Source organism: Cupressus sempervirens, chromosome 7 (assembly GCF_028749045.1).
Source record: "Cupressus sempervirens isolate cs-2001-9-10 chromosome 7, ASM2874904v1, whole genome shotgun sequence".
NCBI lineage: Eukaryota > Viridiplantae > Streptophyta > Pinopsida > Cupressales > Cupressaceae > Cupressus > Cupressus sempervirens.
The window spans coordinates 4,921,882-4,938,699 of record NC_143124.1 but is presented as its reverse complement, the minus strand read 5'-3'; the positions used below and the strand labels follow the sequence as shown (position 1 = coordinate 4,938,699).

Sequence of the window (16,818 nt, the reverse complement as noted above, 5' to 3'; positions counted from 1 at the left end):
ATCAATCAATTCATGTCATGTGTCCTTGGCATGTTATCAACTTCAATCAATCAATCTAACCATGGCTTTGGTCTACTTGTCATCATCTCATTCGATCTATATTATCATCACATTTTCATCAATGGATACTGTCACACTTATTTAATCAGTTTTGGCCAATCATCTACTAATTTTCTCTATAGGATTAAATAACCCATAATTTAATCTTATTATTCTTTTTAATTATTCTTCCTAATTATCATTCTCAATTAATTAATTTTTTTAATTAATTGGTTCATCATCTGCAAACCATGGAAATTCTTAATTTTCTAAGTCACATTTTCATCCATTAATTCCATTTTTACTAATTCCTATTTTGTGGAATAAAAGGATTTTTAATTCAAATATTCACATCATCGTGACACTCGAATATGACACCTCATGGATTTTCCTTTGACATTTGGTGAAGATATGTCATAACCCAAGATTGTTATTCTCTTACGCATGTCTATCTTTAGTTCCCTTTGTCATAGATTCTTGGCTTTAAGTGGGCTTGAGGTGTCATATGATACATCATAGATTCTCTCCCACATTTAGCCAAGTTTGACTTCCATGCATCATAGAATCTTATACTTGGCATCTTGTGTCATATGCATAATGGATTCTCAAAGGAATCTCTTGCCACATTGCATATCTAAGGGTGACAAATCCAATGCTCTCATCCTCCATGCCAATTATAAAATGAGCATTCTTCCTCTCATTTCAAGTCCAAATTCTTGAGTCTTTAAGTCCTTAGCTTTTTAGTATTTTCACTCCATCTCTCACATAAAATCACAACTTCAAGTATTCTCATAGCATTATCACCATTATCATAGACTTTGCTTCAATTTTGTGTGCACTATAGGCAATTTTGGAGCTACATCATTTGGAGAAGAAAGAAGGACATGGGAGTTACAAATGAAAGAAGTATATTTAACTTTGTTTTCTTTCTTTATTAGTTTGGCTTTCATGGTAGACTAGTGGGTGCTAATATATGTTGATTGAGTTTGTAATTTTCTCATAGTATGTTATGCATTTAACCTATTTTCTAGTCCTACAAACACATGCTTTATTCTTTTTTTTTTCTCTTCATCTTTTCATCTAAATCTTTAAGCAGGAACTTAGCCTTGAAAAGAGACTCAAGACTCTCTGGCTTGTAGTTGTCAATGTTGGATAACTCAAATGCAGTGAGTCTTTCCACTAGACCTTCACGAGATAGTTTGTTTCCTAGTATGCATCTCAACTCTTGGATGGCTGATACTCTAATAGCATAGATAGGCAGCAAGGTTCTTAAAACTTTTCTAAGAATAGTTTCATCATCTAAATGACCAGTAACACTTCTTATTGCACTTACCACTTCTTTTATTATGGAGGCATATTGAGCAATGTTCTCACCTTCCTCCATTCTCATGTTGCCAAAATTTCCTTTGAGGCTTTCTGATTTTTCTCTTTGGAAATTTTTATCTCCTCCATAAATAGTTGGTAGGGCATCCCACATCTTGAAAGCTGTCTCACATCCCTTGATGCCGTCAAATTTAGTGTAGCTAAGAGTAGAGGCAATCTCCAACATTGTCTGATTGTGTTTCTTTTTCTTTTTCATATCTTTAGCAATAGGGACACCAGCTAGAGAAACATATTCTACTATAATTGAGGTTTGTGCATGATCACCTATTGATCCAAGGTGTAGCTTCATTAAACCTTTAAACTAAATCAATAGATGGCTCTGATACCAATTTTTAGAAATGCTTTAGAATAATTGAGAGGGGCTGAATTAGTTATTCAAGGTCCAAATGTCCCAATAAAACTTTTCACACAACTTAGTGAACCCATCAAACTATTCGTGCATCCAAGCTAAACACTGTCTTGCAAGTTACTGATAAATCAACATGCAATAATAAGACATGAAAGATCAACACATAACACAGTGATTTACATGGAAACCCAATTTGGAAAAAAACACTAGTAACATGCTACCTTGTTTCTCACTTTTTTGAAGTGATGCCCTATGAAAGGCCTTCCTTGTTAAAGGCTATTATACATTGTTAAATGCGACCCGGTTAAGGGATTTCAACCACCCTATTAGGAGTGAGTCTGGTTAAAGGACTTTAGGACATTCACTTGAAATGCCACCCTATTAAAGTATTTCTTGATGGCTGTTAGACCAACCTAAGTCCATATAATTTTTTCCTAACTGATACAATTGCTAGAGAGTAACAATAAGGGTTTTTAACTTGATTCAACGTACAACATAACTTATAGATTTTAGATCTCATTTTAGTTCACAATTATGCTTGGATTTTAGTCTCTATAGTTCTGATAGCTTGTCCACTTCTCAAGCTTCTATCTCCTTGAGTCTCCTTTCTCGTTGTACTAATGTAGTTACTTCTGTGGTCACTTGATGAAGTAGAGTTTCTATACTCCGTTCTTTCTTCTCAATGCCTTCTCCTTGACACCACACACTCTTACCTTCTACTTCTTGACCTATAATTCCTTAAGTAGGAATTTAGAATACTTTTCCTACTTTAATTTATTGTATCTAATTTGGGTTTGAATGGATTAGGTAAGATACGATGTATCTGTCCCTTATCTTGTTTCCTTCTAGAAACTTCATGTGGAATACTCTTGTATTCGCCTAAAAATGGTTAGCCTAGAATTTTGTACCACTAGCTCAACATTCTTATCTTCTATCTGGTTCACAAAATTCAAGGTAACAAACTTATCAACTCAAATTTAGCAAATCTTTGACTTTTCAAATAATGCAGTAGCTCAGCACTATTGATTTTTTAATGCTCGACACGTATTGTGTTAATTTGCACCTATTACATTTTCACTTGGCATCAACTATGTTTTTCTAATGCTCAACACCAACTAAGTTACTCAGCACATACTAGATTTTCCATTTACTCGGCACATAGTGTCAATCTGCTCGGGATGAACTAACTTTGATCGACACCCACTATAGACTTTGTTTGAGCTTTGCAAACAGTCTTTGTTATAACTTGTTCTTCTTAAGTTGTTAAGTGTAGCCAACCTTTGTATCTTCAAGTATATTACCAATACATTATTTCATCATTGTCTTAACTAATCTTTGCACTTCATTACAAAATGATAACTACACCCTTTCTCTAAGTGTTGTTGTTATATCGTATTGGTTAAATCCTCTTCATCAATCAACTAAGTGATAGTGCTTGGTGTATATACTAATATGTTAGCAAGAAACACTAATCTATTAAGAGAACAAAGCATTAACTAACAAAACTAATATAACATATAAGAGAGACTAAAAGAGGAAACAACTCAAATGAGAATATGAGCCATGGAAGGGGCTCTCTCAATGAGATTGTTCTCTTGATTTGGGGATGAGTCTATGTAAATGATTGATATGTATGCTCAAACTTGCTCTATGCTTCAATGGAGATTCTTGGATTTTGGATGTGGATAATGGATGGAGATGTAAAACTGGTTCTCAAACTAGCATTATAACTTTAGCTTAAAGGATTGTGATTAAATGGCTTGGGAGGGGATTCAATTTATAGGCTAAGGGCTTGAGGGATGGAGGGCTAAGATGCAAGGAGAGATGAAAGCTTAAGGAGGGCTAGGATGCACTCAAAGGGGAGCACATGGATTGTGCTTGTTTAGCACCAACCAAAGAGTGACACATGTCACAGGGTGAGTGGATGGAGGAAAGGGGAAGGATGAGTCAAAAAAGGAGGCTCAAGGGATAATATTTTCATAAAGACCCTTCATAAATGGCTTGTAAGAGCAATGAATGGGCTTGTAAGAGTCTTTATGGTTTTGTAAGAGCATTGAAGGCTTAGTGGGTGGGATATTTTGGAGGGAGTTGAGATTGTTGACTATGCTTGGCCTAGGAAAGTCTTAAGCTTGCTTAGGGAATGTGACAAGGTTAGGGAGGCATTAGAGGTGATTTAGGATTAGACTAAGCTTGTTAGAGATTTGCAAGTCGATGGCATTTATGAGGGTGGGTGAGTTAGTGACTAAGCTTGGTTAGTATGGGTGGATGGGGTGGATTAGGCTAAATGAAGGGTTAGGGATAGGTTAAGGGTTATTAGATTTGAGGGTTTTATTTATCAGATAGATTTTATTTAATAAATGAGGATTTTGGAATTAGATAGAAGAATAAGATTTAATTGATAAATAATAGGTTATTTGATTTATCAATTAGGACTATAGATGATTAATTAAATTAATCAGCTAGGGGATGGCAAAGGATTAATTAAATAGGAATGTAATTAATGATTCCTTTAGAGATAGCTAAATAGGATTACCAAAGTGATGTAATCAAATTTAGGTGTCTACACTTGGATCTTATAAGCAATTGTCTTACCAGCAAATAGCAAGTTTGATATCAGTGACAAAACAATGATTGAAACATACTTCTTCAACAATCTCAATGATCTTTTCAATAAGATTCCAACACACACATCTTCAGAATGAATGGGTACCCAAGGAACTGCCTCCAATTAACACTATTTTTTTTGTTAATGAAAGGATATATCACATAGCTCTATCTTCATTGCATGGTTTGGGCCTTTTTTCCATTGATGGCATAAAGGTTTGTTACAATAAAGTTGTTGAATTGATTGAGTATGTAGGACCTTGTTACAATTACAACAATTGGATGTGTATTGTGCAATATAAAAAAGCATGCGTAGGTATGCACTGTCACCAAATTATATACAATCCAAAGAAAATGATCAAAGTAAAGTCTTTGCTATGTATATTGATGGAAGGTCAAAACCACTTGGGAATATTGCTGGATTTATAAATAGTTCTTGATCTATATCAACTCATAAGTTGGTGAATTGTATATTTGAGGCATAGGAGGGAAATTGTGTTTTTATATGTGCAATAAAATCAATAAGTGCAGGGGAAGAGCATCTGATAGATTACAAATTGAATCATGTAGATACAAAAAAATTCCCTATCATGGGACTACTAAGTATAACATTTAAACCAATTACCTCCAATTAATATTGACTCCAATATACAATATACTTTATTATTAATATTTTTTTGGTAAGTTTATTAGTTTCATTTTGTTGTTGATTGCTAAGAATTATTAATCTTTTTCACAGGGAAACATGGATAGACCACCATGCACAAGTAGGGATACACCATCTCACACACCTTCTTCAGCGAAGGTAAACCTTGATTATTTTAATTGTTCAAATTATATAGAAACAAATGTCATATTATTATGTTTATTCTTTATGGCTTTAGAATTATTTTGATAGAATTTTACTGATATTGAATTTTATAGATATACACATTAGTTACACCAAATTTTTCTTTGAAAACCATATGTGCAGATATAAACATTAAGTACAACATGTCAAATACTTTCATTTCATTGCTAATTGCTAGGAATTACTAATTTTTTTCATAGGGCAACATGGATAGACCACCACACACAAGTTGGGAAGAACCATCTCACACACCGTCTTCAGCAAAGGTAAACCTTAATTATTGTAATTGTTCAAATTATATATAAACAATTGTTATATTATTATGTTCTTTTCTTTATGGATTTGGAGTTATTTTGATGGAATTTTACTGATATTGAATTTTGCAAATATACACATTAGTTACGCCAATTTTTTCTTTGAGAACTACAAGTGTTGATATAAACATTAAGTATAACATGTCAAATACTTTCATTTCACTGTTGACTACTAAGAATTACTAATCTTTTTCACAAGGCGACATGGGTACACCACTACACATAGGCAGGGATGCACCATCTCACACACCTTCAATGGAGATAAACCTTAATAAGTTTAATTGTTAAAATTATATAGAAACAAATGGTGCATTATTATGTTCTTTTCTTTATGGCTTTGGAGTTATTTTGATGGAATTTTGTTGATATTGATGTCACAAATGATAGGAAAAAGCTATAATGATAGCAGATCAAATGTGATCTGAAATACAGGCATCATTTCAACATGACATCGCCCTTAGTGCTGACCCTATGTTCACGGCCCAAAAACTCAAAGAAAGATACAGTGATGAAGTTGTTAGCATTATCATCGAGGTTGACACAAGAAGGAAGAAAGAGGCACTAAAAAAAGAATTGGGTCATAGGGTCGATTCTTTGAAGGTAAGAAGTAATTAATCTAAAGCAATAATAGAAGTTCAATAGATGTTTATATTTTATAGTATCTTATGGATCATGATCTAAAATATTTTGTGTTCTTCTACAAAAATATGTGACAACTATGACACTGCGCGGTGAACATGGTGAGGGTTGTAGTGCACAACCTTTGTGTAAGTAACACTTTCTTTTTACAAAATTACTTATAATTATAGTATTATTACACAATTGAGTTTATTTAAGGCAATTACTAAGTGTTGAAATAGGACATCTACTATTGAAAGTGAAATTGGTGCAACATTTTTTTTTTCATCAACATTATAACACTTAACTTTTATTTCTGGACGCTCCTAGCTAGTATCACATTTGATGTTTATCCATTGCAAATTTCTTTGCTAACAATATTGTATTCATCAACTCATGATGAAGTGCAGACACCTCCTTTGGTTGGCAGTCTAATATTGTTGAGTGCATTGTCGACAACAAGAAGCATGCAAATGTCCTTATTTATGCCTACTACAACGGTAAAACCTTGTTTTGCTATATTTTGTAGTGTGCTAATCATGGATTTTTTTTGGAGTGGATTTTATATTCATGTACCTATTTTGTGCAGTAATAGATAGACCTTCAGTTGATAGAGCAATAGAGACCAATACTACTGAAGCTAATCCATTTCCTAGAGCAGTCTATGTGACTAGTACTGGTTCATTTGTAGGGACATTATTGTTAGAGTAAATAATTAATATTTAATTATTTATTCTATTGCTTAAGCTTACTTAGGTCATGCATTTATTTAATATTTCATATTTAATGCATGTTGTGGTTAGTTGGTGATAACACGGGAGTTTGTTCCCTTCTAGTTGTCATACTTATCTTCTACCACCTTCCAGCTTGTTCTACAAGCTTCCATGAGCTCTTTATATTCGGGCTCTCTCTCATTGTAAAACATTGAACATCATTTCTTATTGTAAATACATTTTCTCATTGTGTTTGCATTCATGGTGTCTCTCATGTCCGTTTAGGGTTTTTCCCGTGCTCCATGCTCTTCCCTTCTATGGCTTCTCTTTGATAGGTTTCGCATGCAGGTGATCTTGGCATCTTCGGAGTTGGCTTTCCTCAACTCCAACATGGTATCAGAGCCTTCCTGTTGCAGCTTTGTTGAAGAAATTTTGAAGCCGTGATTTGAAGTCACAAACCCTAGTTTGTTTGTGCAATTTTTCTTCAAATCAGGGGATCAGCAATTTTACGGAGCACTTTGGGACTGAATGGACATCACCATTGGATCCGGAAGGCCGTTTGCAGTCAGGATTCATATAAAACTTGTCGTTTTTGGAGACAGGGCATTTTTGGCAATTTTTTGAAGAGTCCAGGAGTCTGCCGTACGGATCGTACGGATGCAGAGCGAAATTTTTTTTAAAAAAAGTGTTTTCGGGCTCACCGCCGCCGCGCCACCCACGCACTGCCCGCAGCGGCCGCAGCAGGCAGCGCCGCCCGCGCTCTGCCGCGGCCTGGCCTCCTCCCGGCAGCCGCCCGTCCGCTGCCCTCCACCGGTGGCTCCTCTGCCTCCGCTGCCCCTGCGGCCACCTCCGCCAGTTCTCCGCCCGCCGCTCCGATAGCTCCGCCCGCCAGCTGTGCAGCACAGTCAGCGACACGTGGCGTCTTCTGCCGCGTTCTGTGACTGACACGTGGCAGGCGTTCCACGTGGCCCCCTGCCACGTCATTGTCCGTACTGCCACGTGGCAATTCCACGTGGCACTTTTTTTGTGGCGACGGCCTCCAAGCCGTCAAATTTAATCGCATGACTTGCTGACGTCAGCACTGCATCAGCCCTTGCATGCACCTCTCCCGATTGCTTTTGGACCTACCTTTGGTTTTTTGGCCATAACTCTTGCATACGGAGGTATTTTTCCGATCCGAAAGAAGCGCCGGAAAGCTGGTTCCGAGACGAAGATTTTGGTGCAGGTATTTTTAGGTTTTGATGCATTTTTATTGCTCGTTTTTTCTGTTGAAGTCCAAAGTCTTGTTTTTGACTCCGGCATGCATATCTTTTACATCCCATGTCAGTTTTTTGGAAAATTTATATTTTTAGAAACCTGGTTCTGTGTTCTTTTCAGAAATGTAGTCCTTTTTCTTTATTTTTGGCCTCTACTCTTTCTATCATAGTTTTGGCATTTTTGCTCTATGGTGGATATTTTGAGTGTTTTAGGCTCGAGGATCATTTTCCTGGCATGGTTTGCTTTCTTTTCGGTTGTACTTTCTTTTGGTTCAGCTCTTTTTCAGTTCTGATCATTGTAGCTATCCTTTTGAAGCACTTTTCTATTTTGCACTGAGATAAATTGTCACTTTTGCATTCTAGGGGTCATGAACGTTGTTTTGAGTCAGTTGTGCATGCACTATTTCATAAAGCACCATGGGGGGGATTATTTGTTTGCTATTTTAGGCATTCTCCCTTTGTCAAGTGAGTGTCCCTTCCACGACATTAGCCCCATGTAGAGTCAGTTAGACCGTGTCTTTATCAGTGTCTATACCTCTTTTCCTCTCTCCTCGTTCTTGGTTCGTTTGCAGGAGATTTTGGCCCACCTTCTCAGTTGCCTGTCATCACACCTCGTCTGCATTAAGGGGGGGTTATGCTGTGTTCTAATGCATCCATGGTTCGATGGTTCGATAGTGTGAACTATGTATTCAGTGGTTGATCCTATATACAAGGCGATTGCAGTGGCTGGCTACCTATGCATTTCGGTGAGATGGATCATCTACCATATAGACATGCTCAGTTCGTGCCTTCTTCTTCCATGGAGGTTTCTTCAGATCAGCAGTTTGGCAGATTTGCGGCTTCTTCATGCTTCAGTGATGCTGCTTCTTCATGATCACTTCTTGTTCCTGTTTTAGGGGACAATTTCCCTAGTTGGAGACTTCTTCCGTTCTTCACTAGGTTCTTACCTCTTTTTGGGGGAGGGTTTTTCCCATGTGGTTTTCTCTCTTTCCTCGCTTACAGAGGTTGCATTCTTCTTGCATTGTACTTGGGTACCTAAACTGGCCTCGTTGCCGGGACCCATTATGCATTTCATCTTTGTTTTGTGAGCTTAAGGCATTTCCCTAAGTTGCACTTAAGGGGGGGTGTTAGAGTAAATAATTAATATTTAATTATTTATTCTATTGCTTAAGCTTACTTAGGTCATGCATTTATTTAATATTTCATATTTAATGCATGTTGTGGTTAGTTGGTGACAACACGGGAGTTTGTTCCCTTCTAGTTGTCATACTTATCTTCTACCACCTTCCAGCTTGTTCTACAAGCTTCCATGAGCTCTTTATATTCGGGCTCTCTCTCATTGTAAAACATTGAACATCATTTCTTATTGTAAATAAATTTTCTCATTGTGTTTGCATTCATGGTGTCTCTCATGTCCGTTTAGGGTTTTTTCCGTGCTCCATGCTCTTCCCTTCTATGGCTTCTCTTTGATAGGTTTCGCATGCAGGTGATCTTGGCGTCTTCGGAGTTGGCTTTCCTCAACTCCAACAATTATTGCTAAACAAAAAAACTATGTTTCTATTAAAATTACAAAAGCTTCTAGGTGGTTTAAAATTTTTATTATTTAAAGTTTAATTTTAGTTTACTTATACATAACTCATTTTGGACTGATTATCCCTTTATGTTTTTTTAGGAAAAAATGTTTTCTTTGATCATCTTTTTGATATGACATTGAGGCTATTTGGACCCACCATATGTAAATGGAGCTTAGTTTCATATCATTGCTACAATATTTTTCTTTTCTTCCATTTATCATACTATATTAAAGTTATTGATCTAACAATTTTTATTTTTTTTAAAGAGGAATGAACATGGTTCTAAATAAAAAAAAAGTTGATTACATCTTTTGTAGACCTATTTCGAAAAAACAGTTTTGACACCACCCTACTTTTGAAAAGAGCATCAAGACATATAAAGATTATGAGGGATCAATATAGAAGGGGTCTAAAGGAGAACCCAAAGTACAATCGTCCTCCTATGATTCCACCAATGGAGTGGAATGAAATAATAGAGGATGCAAAGGAGAAAAGGCTACATATTAATAAAAGAAATGAACCAGCATAGGGCAAAAGAAGGTATGTCATGATAGTATTAAGTACAATGTAACCATGCACTAATTAGTGATCTTTGTAAATATATAATCTATCATGTTTCAAACTGTTCATAGAGTAAATGACACATCAATGGCTACAAAAGTGAGACTAAAAAAGGTTAGGCTCTGGTGGCTATATGAATCTTCAGTCCCGACTTGTAAGTAGCAGCAATGGAATTTCATATAATTGTTTTTATATAATGTTGTAAATAATTTTTTTAATCAAACCATACATGCAAAATTGATGATACTAAGAAAAAAATATAGGGCATAGAATTTAATGTGGAGCTCACACATGAAGATAAAAAAAAATTCCTTCAAGGAAGGCTATAACGCTGTTGTTGCATGCCTATACCAAGAATCTGAATGCCTTACCCAAGAATCTGGCACACCAAATGAGACCGAAGGTAAATTGGTCAGATGAAATGTAAGTCAAATTGAATAGTTGAAATTTTTCTTTTTTGGTGTTGGTTTTGAATGTAAATTGACTGTATACCAATGCACATAACATTTCATTGTAGCCTTCATATCCTATCATAGAACTTGCTTGTGATGAAGGACGTGATGTGCATTATAGTGGTGGAGGTATTAATTTGCTATTGGAAATTAATTATGCAATTATGAATACAATTTAACATCTTCAATTGCAATTTGATGTGTAACCTTATTAAAATATTTTAGAGCATATTGAACATCATGGCAAAGGAGTAGAACATGTTCTAAGTGTTTAGCATGTTGATGTGGCAATGGATCAAAATGTTAATGTACATGATGTGGCATTTTCAAGTAAATAAAATGGATGTTATGTTGTACTACTTAATTAAACACTTGTAACAGTTGAAAAAAGAAAAAGAGTATGTCAATTTAACCCATTTACTTGTTCTTGCAACAGAGCCCCCTTTAGTGTAGTAACCTCCTGCTCCTCCAAATAGGAGGAGACATCATAATTTGACATTACATGCACCACAAGAGGAGAAGAATGAGGAATATATTGATGCTCATATCATCCTTTTTCTTAACAGAGCTAAGAAACACAAAAAGAAGAAATGATTTTTTAAAAATGTTGTTTGATAAACCTTGTTTAATAATTTTTTTTGGATAGTGAAAGAACTTTATTTTACGTAATTATCTATGAATTTTAAATATTAATATTGATATTGATTTCATGTTAATGAATATTTTTATGGGTTAAAGAAGTCTTGATTAGTACTATGTATTAATGGATTTTATATCATATTAATGAATATTATGTGATTGTATTGATTGAATGTTATAGTTCATAAATGGATGAATGAATGAATGACGTATGTAATTAGATGATAATGGGTAATTTAGATTGACGTTAGGGGGAGGAGGGTGAGGCTAAATGAGTATAGAATATTAATGTATTTTCAAAACCAAGTGAATCTCAAACTAACATTCCAAGGAATCTTAAACCCAATCCATCTACCTCTCATCTTCTCATCCCAATAAGTCATCTTTTCCACCACTTTTTGCATGTTCAATATTCTATTATTCACAATCTTAATAATGGAAACTCCATCTTGTCAGTAAGTTGTTCCTATCCTATCCTTTTATTTTAAAAATGTGTCTATTTATCTCCCACCATAACTCTCATATGACAATAGATGGTGTTGCAGTCCACAAGTCACCATACAAACAATCCTTATTCCAAATAGGCCAAAACTGAAACATACTAAGGATTGACCTTGGTATTTTTGAGTTCCATCCAAGTTTGTTATGTAACCAGCTCCAACATTGGTGAGAGTATTTGTAAGTTCATAATATGCACCTTGTTGGACTTGCATATCCTTTTTCTCTGAATGTTTCAACTATAAGGATTTTATTTTGTAGTGCTAACCATGAGAATAATCCTTCCTTAGATAAGCACTTTTTATCCCAATACAATTGCAATTAGATGTTTGTCTTTGGTCTTAGCTTTTTTCTAATTAGGTAGTTATAGCCATCCTTAGTGTTCTAGTTTCTAGTAGTCATTTGACAGTTGCTCTAAACACCTCACATCCTCCATCGATGCCATTTACCTCGACCCCAACAAAAATCCACAAACTATAGTCGATGAGGACTGCTAGAGAAACCTTCATTACTGCATCCAAACCAAGGTAACCCATTTACTTTATATTACCATGGAAAGACTTGTAAACTTATATCCATATTCTAGAACTTTATTAAACTTATTTCTCCTCTTTCTCTTTGGTGCTCAAAATTGGTATTGCTATTCAAAGATAGTAGTAGAGAAAGCAACATGTGAGTATTCGATGTTTAAAGGTAGCCTTCATTGGTAAAATTTTTAATTGCTTTTAATTTAAACAATGAGCATATTAACCCATAATTGGTGACAAAATGTTTAGTAATGTTGTTCTTAAAACTAGATTTATATGAGGCCATAATACTTCATCAAATCTTCAACATCATCTCTTAAATGAAGGCCATATTTTTTTGCAAAAAAATAGGGCTCCATTACTACTAACTCTTTAATATCCTTCTAATAGAGGTGACATTATATTATCAGTCAACTGAAATTCCAATCCAAAAAACCATTCCTGACTACATTTTCCATTCAATGTGTTTGTAAAATGAATGAAAATGAAGAGTGCATCACATTTTAGGGGTTTATTCACCTTTTACATGTTTGGATGAGTAGAAAAAGGTCATAATATGTGTGGATAGTCTAAATTCAAATCCAATTTGGAATATTTCATACTTGGGTTCAGTAGGTAAAATATCTAATTTGGCAACATAGGATACTTGTAGTCATTTACGAATATTCAGAAATTGCTTAAACTTGGGGAAATATACTTTTATCCTAAAATGAGCTAAAAGGTGAGCAAAAGGTAAAGAGGGGAATATTTATTTGCATTGGAGGGAATAACTATGGAATGCATTTTATAATATATAGAAATTGATCAAGTTTTTGTCTTTGGTGATATAGTAATGAAACATAAATTTTAGTCCGAATAATTTTTAGGAGCTGAGTGAAGACTTGATTGGTGAGTGGGAAAAGAGTAATAAAAGAGGGAATGAATGTGGATTAAAAAAAATTAATATATAGAAATTGGTCAAGTTTGTCTAATATATCCATTCATATGCATCAATAAATTAATTATTAACTATTTAATATTGTCTACTTCTTGCCTCACATCTTAATTCCTTAAAATTTTATTGTTGTTTTCAAGCTTGATATATAATTAATTAGAATTAGAAGGTTTTCAATTTTTTTATTACTTTTTACATTAGATCTTATGTTGGCTAAAGTTTATTATTCATTAATCCTTGTCTAACTTTTCTATTATACTTAGCTTAAGAAGTTTGAAATGACAATTTTTCTTGCAACACTTTACATGATTGCCTCTTCCCACCTATATAGGTCATATTTCCCACTTTCTTGTACATGTCGTATGAATGCTATGGACATAGCTTTACATAGATGTTTTTTTTCATTTTCTTGTAGTATGGTCAACCAACGAGTTTTTCTTTGTACAACAAAGTTCCAAATAGAAGTAGCTAGGACGAGTAGCATACATTCAAATGAGTGTTGAAGAGGCTTGTGTGATTAATTTAGGATCAGGGAAAGATGTATGAATCTCAGTTTCTCACATTAATAATCAAAATGAGAGAAAATAGGGGATTATAGAGATGTTAAATATTATGCTTGGTTCTATATTCAACACAAAAGAAGCAACTAATGAGCAAGATTTTTATAGAGATAGTAAAACATTGTTGATAATTTCAGGTATTATTATGTCCAAGTGATCATGCCCACTTTCTATTTTAGGAAAGTGAAGATGTCGATAACCCTATGTATCATTTCCACTAACTACAGCTACATAGGTTTTGTTTTCATGGAGTTGGGTCCAATCTCTTAAGGTACGACTGCTGCCATCATCATCACTGTCATTTATATGTTTTTCCTTGCAATTTTATTTTTTCCCCCTAAATTTAAAGTTAAGACTTTGACATAGATTTTTTTTCCTTGTATGAATGCTATGCTAATTCAGTACACACAAAAATGCCAATGTTCACAAAAATTCTGGCCATGCATGCCAAAAATTAATATTTATGTTTCACTTGGCCTGTAGACTTATCCATTTTCTTGTATAGCTTGTTATTTGATCTCCATCTTCATAATCTTGCATTTTCATCTTGTCCTTGATCTCAAACAATTTTCTTATTTTCTTTCATGGATGGTTGGCCATTTGTACATTCTTGTTTGAGGTTTTGCTATGTTCTCCAAACATATTCTTCCTCCAACACCTTGTAAAAAAAAAAAGAGGAATTGCATTAGGCTCGTGAAATATGAAACTTTTTATAAATTTGGCACTTTTAAACTTCAATTCTAAAATCAGCTATTTGAAATCAGCTTGAAACTTTCTATTCTTTTAACCTAAATTCAAACTATTTTAACATGTGGGTGCTAGAAAGTTTGAATTTGAAAGGCAACATCTTGATTTTAAGTTTGAACTATCATCCTATGAGCGAGTGGAAATCAAAGGCATGAAGTTACAAGTGGGACATAGATTGATTAGATTCTAACCTCTCCAAGTCCCAATTCACTCAACATTAAATACACTTTTCTTACCTTCGTCCCTCAAATGAATTTGCTCTTCCTTTTCTTTTGGAAATCTTCAGATCTGAAACTCCATTTTAATCATCATTTTTCCTTTGAAATCTCAAGCTTCCTTTACAAAAACTCTCCTGATTTGAGGTCTATTTTTTTTCATTAAAAAGGCATATTTTTCATCATTTGGCATCTGATTTTCATAGTAAAAACATTGCAAAACCACCTTGAAACAATTAGATTCATGGAGACAGTTACTATAGTGTTGAAATTTTCTTAAGCTAGAATGGCAGAATGACCTCTAAAATTTCCCTCCAATAAGAATTACTTCCATTTCCAATTTGTACTTGTCTCTTTGCAGATGACTTCACTTAATTTGTTCTTCTTTCTCACTTTAATTTCATCTCAAAACTCCCTTTCCTAAGTTTATTGTTAATGGTTTCACCTTAATTTTCATGATTTGTTCAAGGATTTTTCCCAAATTTGACTTCACTTTAGGGGAAATTATTATGATTTTCACCTTGGAATGTCTATTTCTCCATGCCAAAATTCCTAAGAAACTAAAATTTATCAAAGACAAGAGGTTGAGATTTTGGGGTCTAATATTCCACACATGGGAACATGAGAGGGTTGGAGTCCAACTTGCTCATGTTCCAATTGGAACATAGGATTATCAAACCTTGATCTTCTCAAGCTCCCATGATAAGTCTATCAAATGACCTCACACTTCCTTTTCTTTTTTGCTCTAATTTCACATCAAAACTCACTTTGTTGATGGATTAACATTGATTATAATTTTGATCATGGCTAATTGTTAAATCTGATGTTTATATTTTATTGAGAAGCAAGCCCTTTTACTTGCTTCAAATCTAATCATGTTTAAGAGACGATTAATTTTTGACCTGAATCCAATCTATTTCCAATGCCCCCAAGCACATGTAAATGGTAATTTATCTTTAAAATGAGGATGGAGACTTAGGCTATCATCCTGGTGACATGAGAAGGTTGGAGTCTGATATGCCAATGTTCTAGTTAGAATAAGATATGGTCAAAATTGACATTTCAAAGTTCCCACCTTAATTGTTTCTCATGATCAAATTTCCCTATTATCCTCAACTTGCAACTTATTTCAATTTATTTCCAAATCAATAATCTTCCCTAGTAATCTTCTTGTTAGATCCTCCTTCATGATCAAATTGCAATGGTTTTCCCTTCTACTTGAAAGATTAATCAAAGCTTCAAGTTTGATCTGCATGTTTTATTGAAAGATTAGTCCCCTCTTGCTCACTCAAATTGGACTTGACTTAGTTGGGGAGTCATACCTTGGGGCATATTTTTACTAGTGTATACACTAAAAAATTAGATAACATTTATACATGAAATGATTTCATTAAGTGTTTATCCTTTAATGAGACCTGTGGAATTTTTTGTGTTTTGATTATGTTATCACTTGAATCTTCAAAGTATATATATGGATTTCTTACATCAATGAAAAAATCATTTATATCTGGTGTACATACTTTAGGATAATGATAGGTAGGTAGGTCTAAATTACTTACCAAAAATTTGATCTTTCTACATTGCTCACTCTCCCTATATGAATTCCAACTTCTACTTGTTCTTGTTGGTGTCAAGGTTGTCTCGTTTTTTCCATCTTCAGGTCCTTTGATATGCAACTTAATTATAGATGTAACTGAAATAGAGTTTCCAGTCCTCACTTGGAATCTTCCAGTAGGTCAATGGGTCTGTATGGTCCAATATGTCTCCATAGGGACTATGCAAGTTTTTACCATCTTCTAAATGACTAGTCATGTCAAAATCAAGCTATTGTTGTTGCTTGGTAAAGACAAGTATAGAGTAGCATCAAGTCATTCAATGTCACTAGAAAAACTATCTTCAGAAATGTGTTCAAGAAATTTGACATAAAGAAAAATAAAATTAGATTTCTTAGAATTTAGAGAAGCCAAGATTATCTTACATCTGAC

The 16,818-nt window shown here is 34.3% G+C and overlaps 1 pseudogene; it reads right to left on the bottom strand.

Moving 5' to 3' along the window:
- Window positions 1-7,567: 7,567 nt before the first annotated feature.
- Window positions 7,568-16,818, bottom strand: part of LOC149545126 (disease resistance protein ADR2-like) — a 70,055-nt pseudogene continuing 60,804 nt past the window's right edge.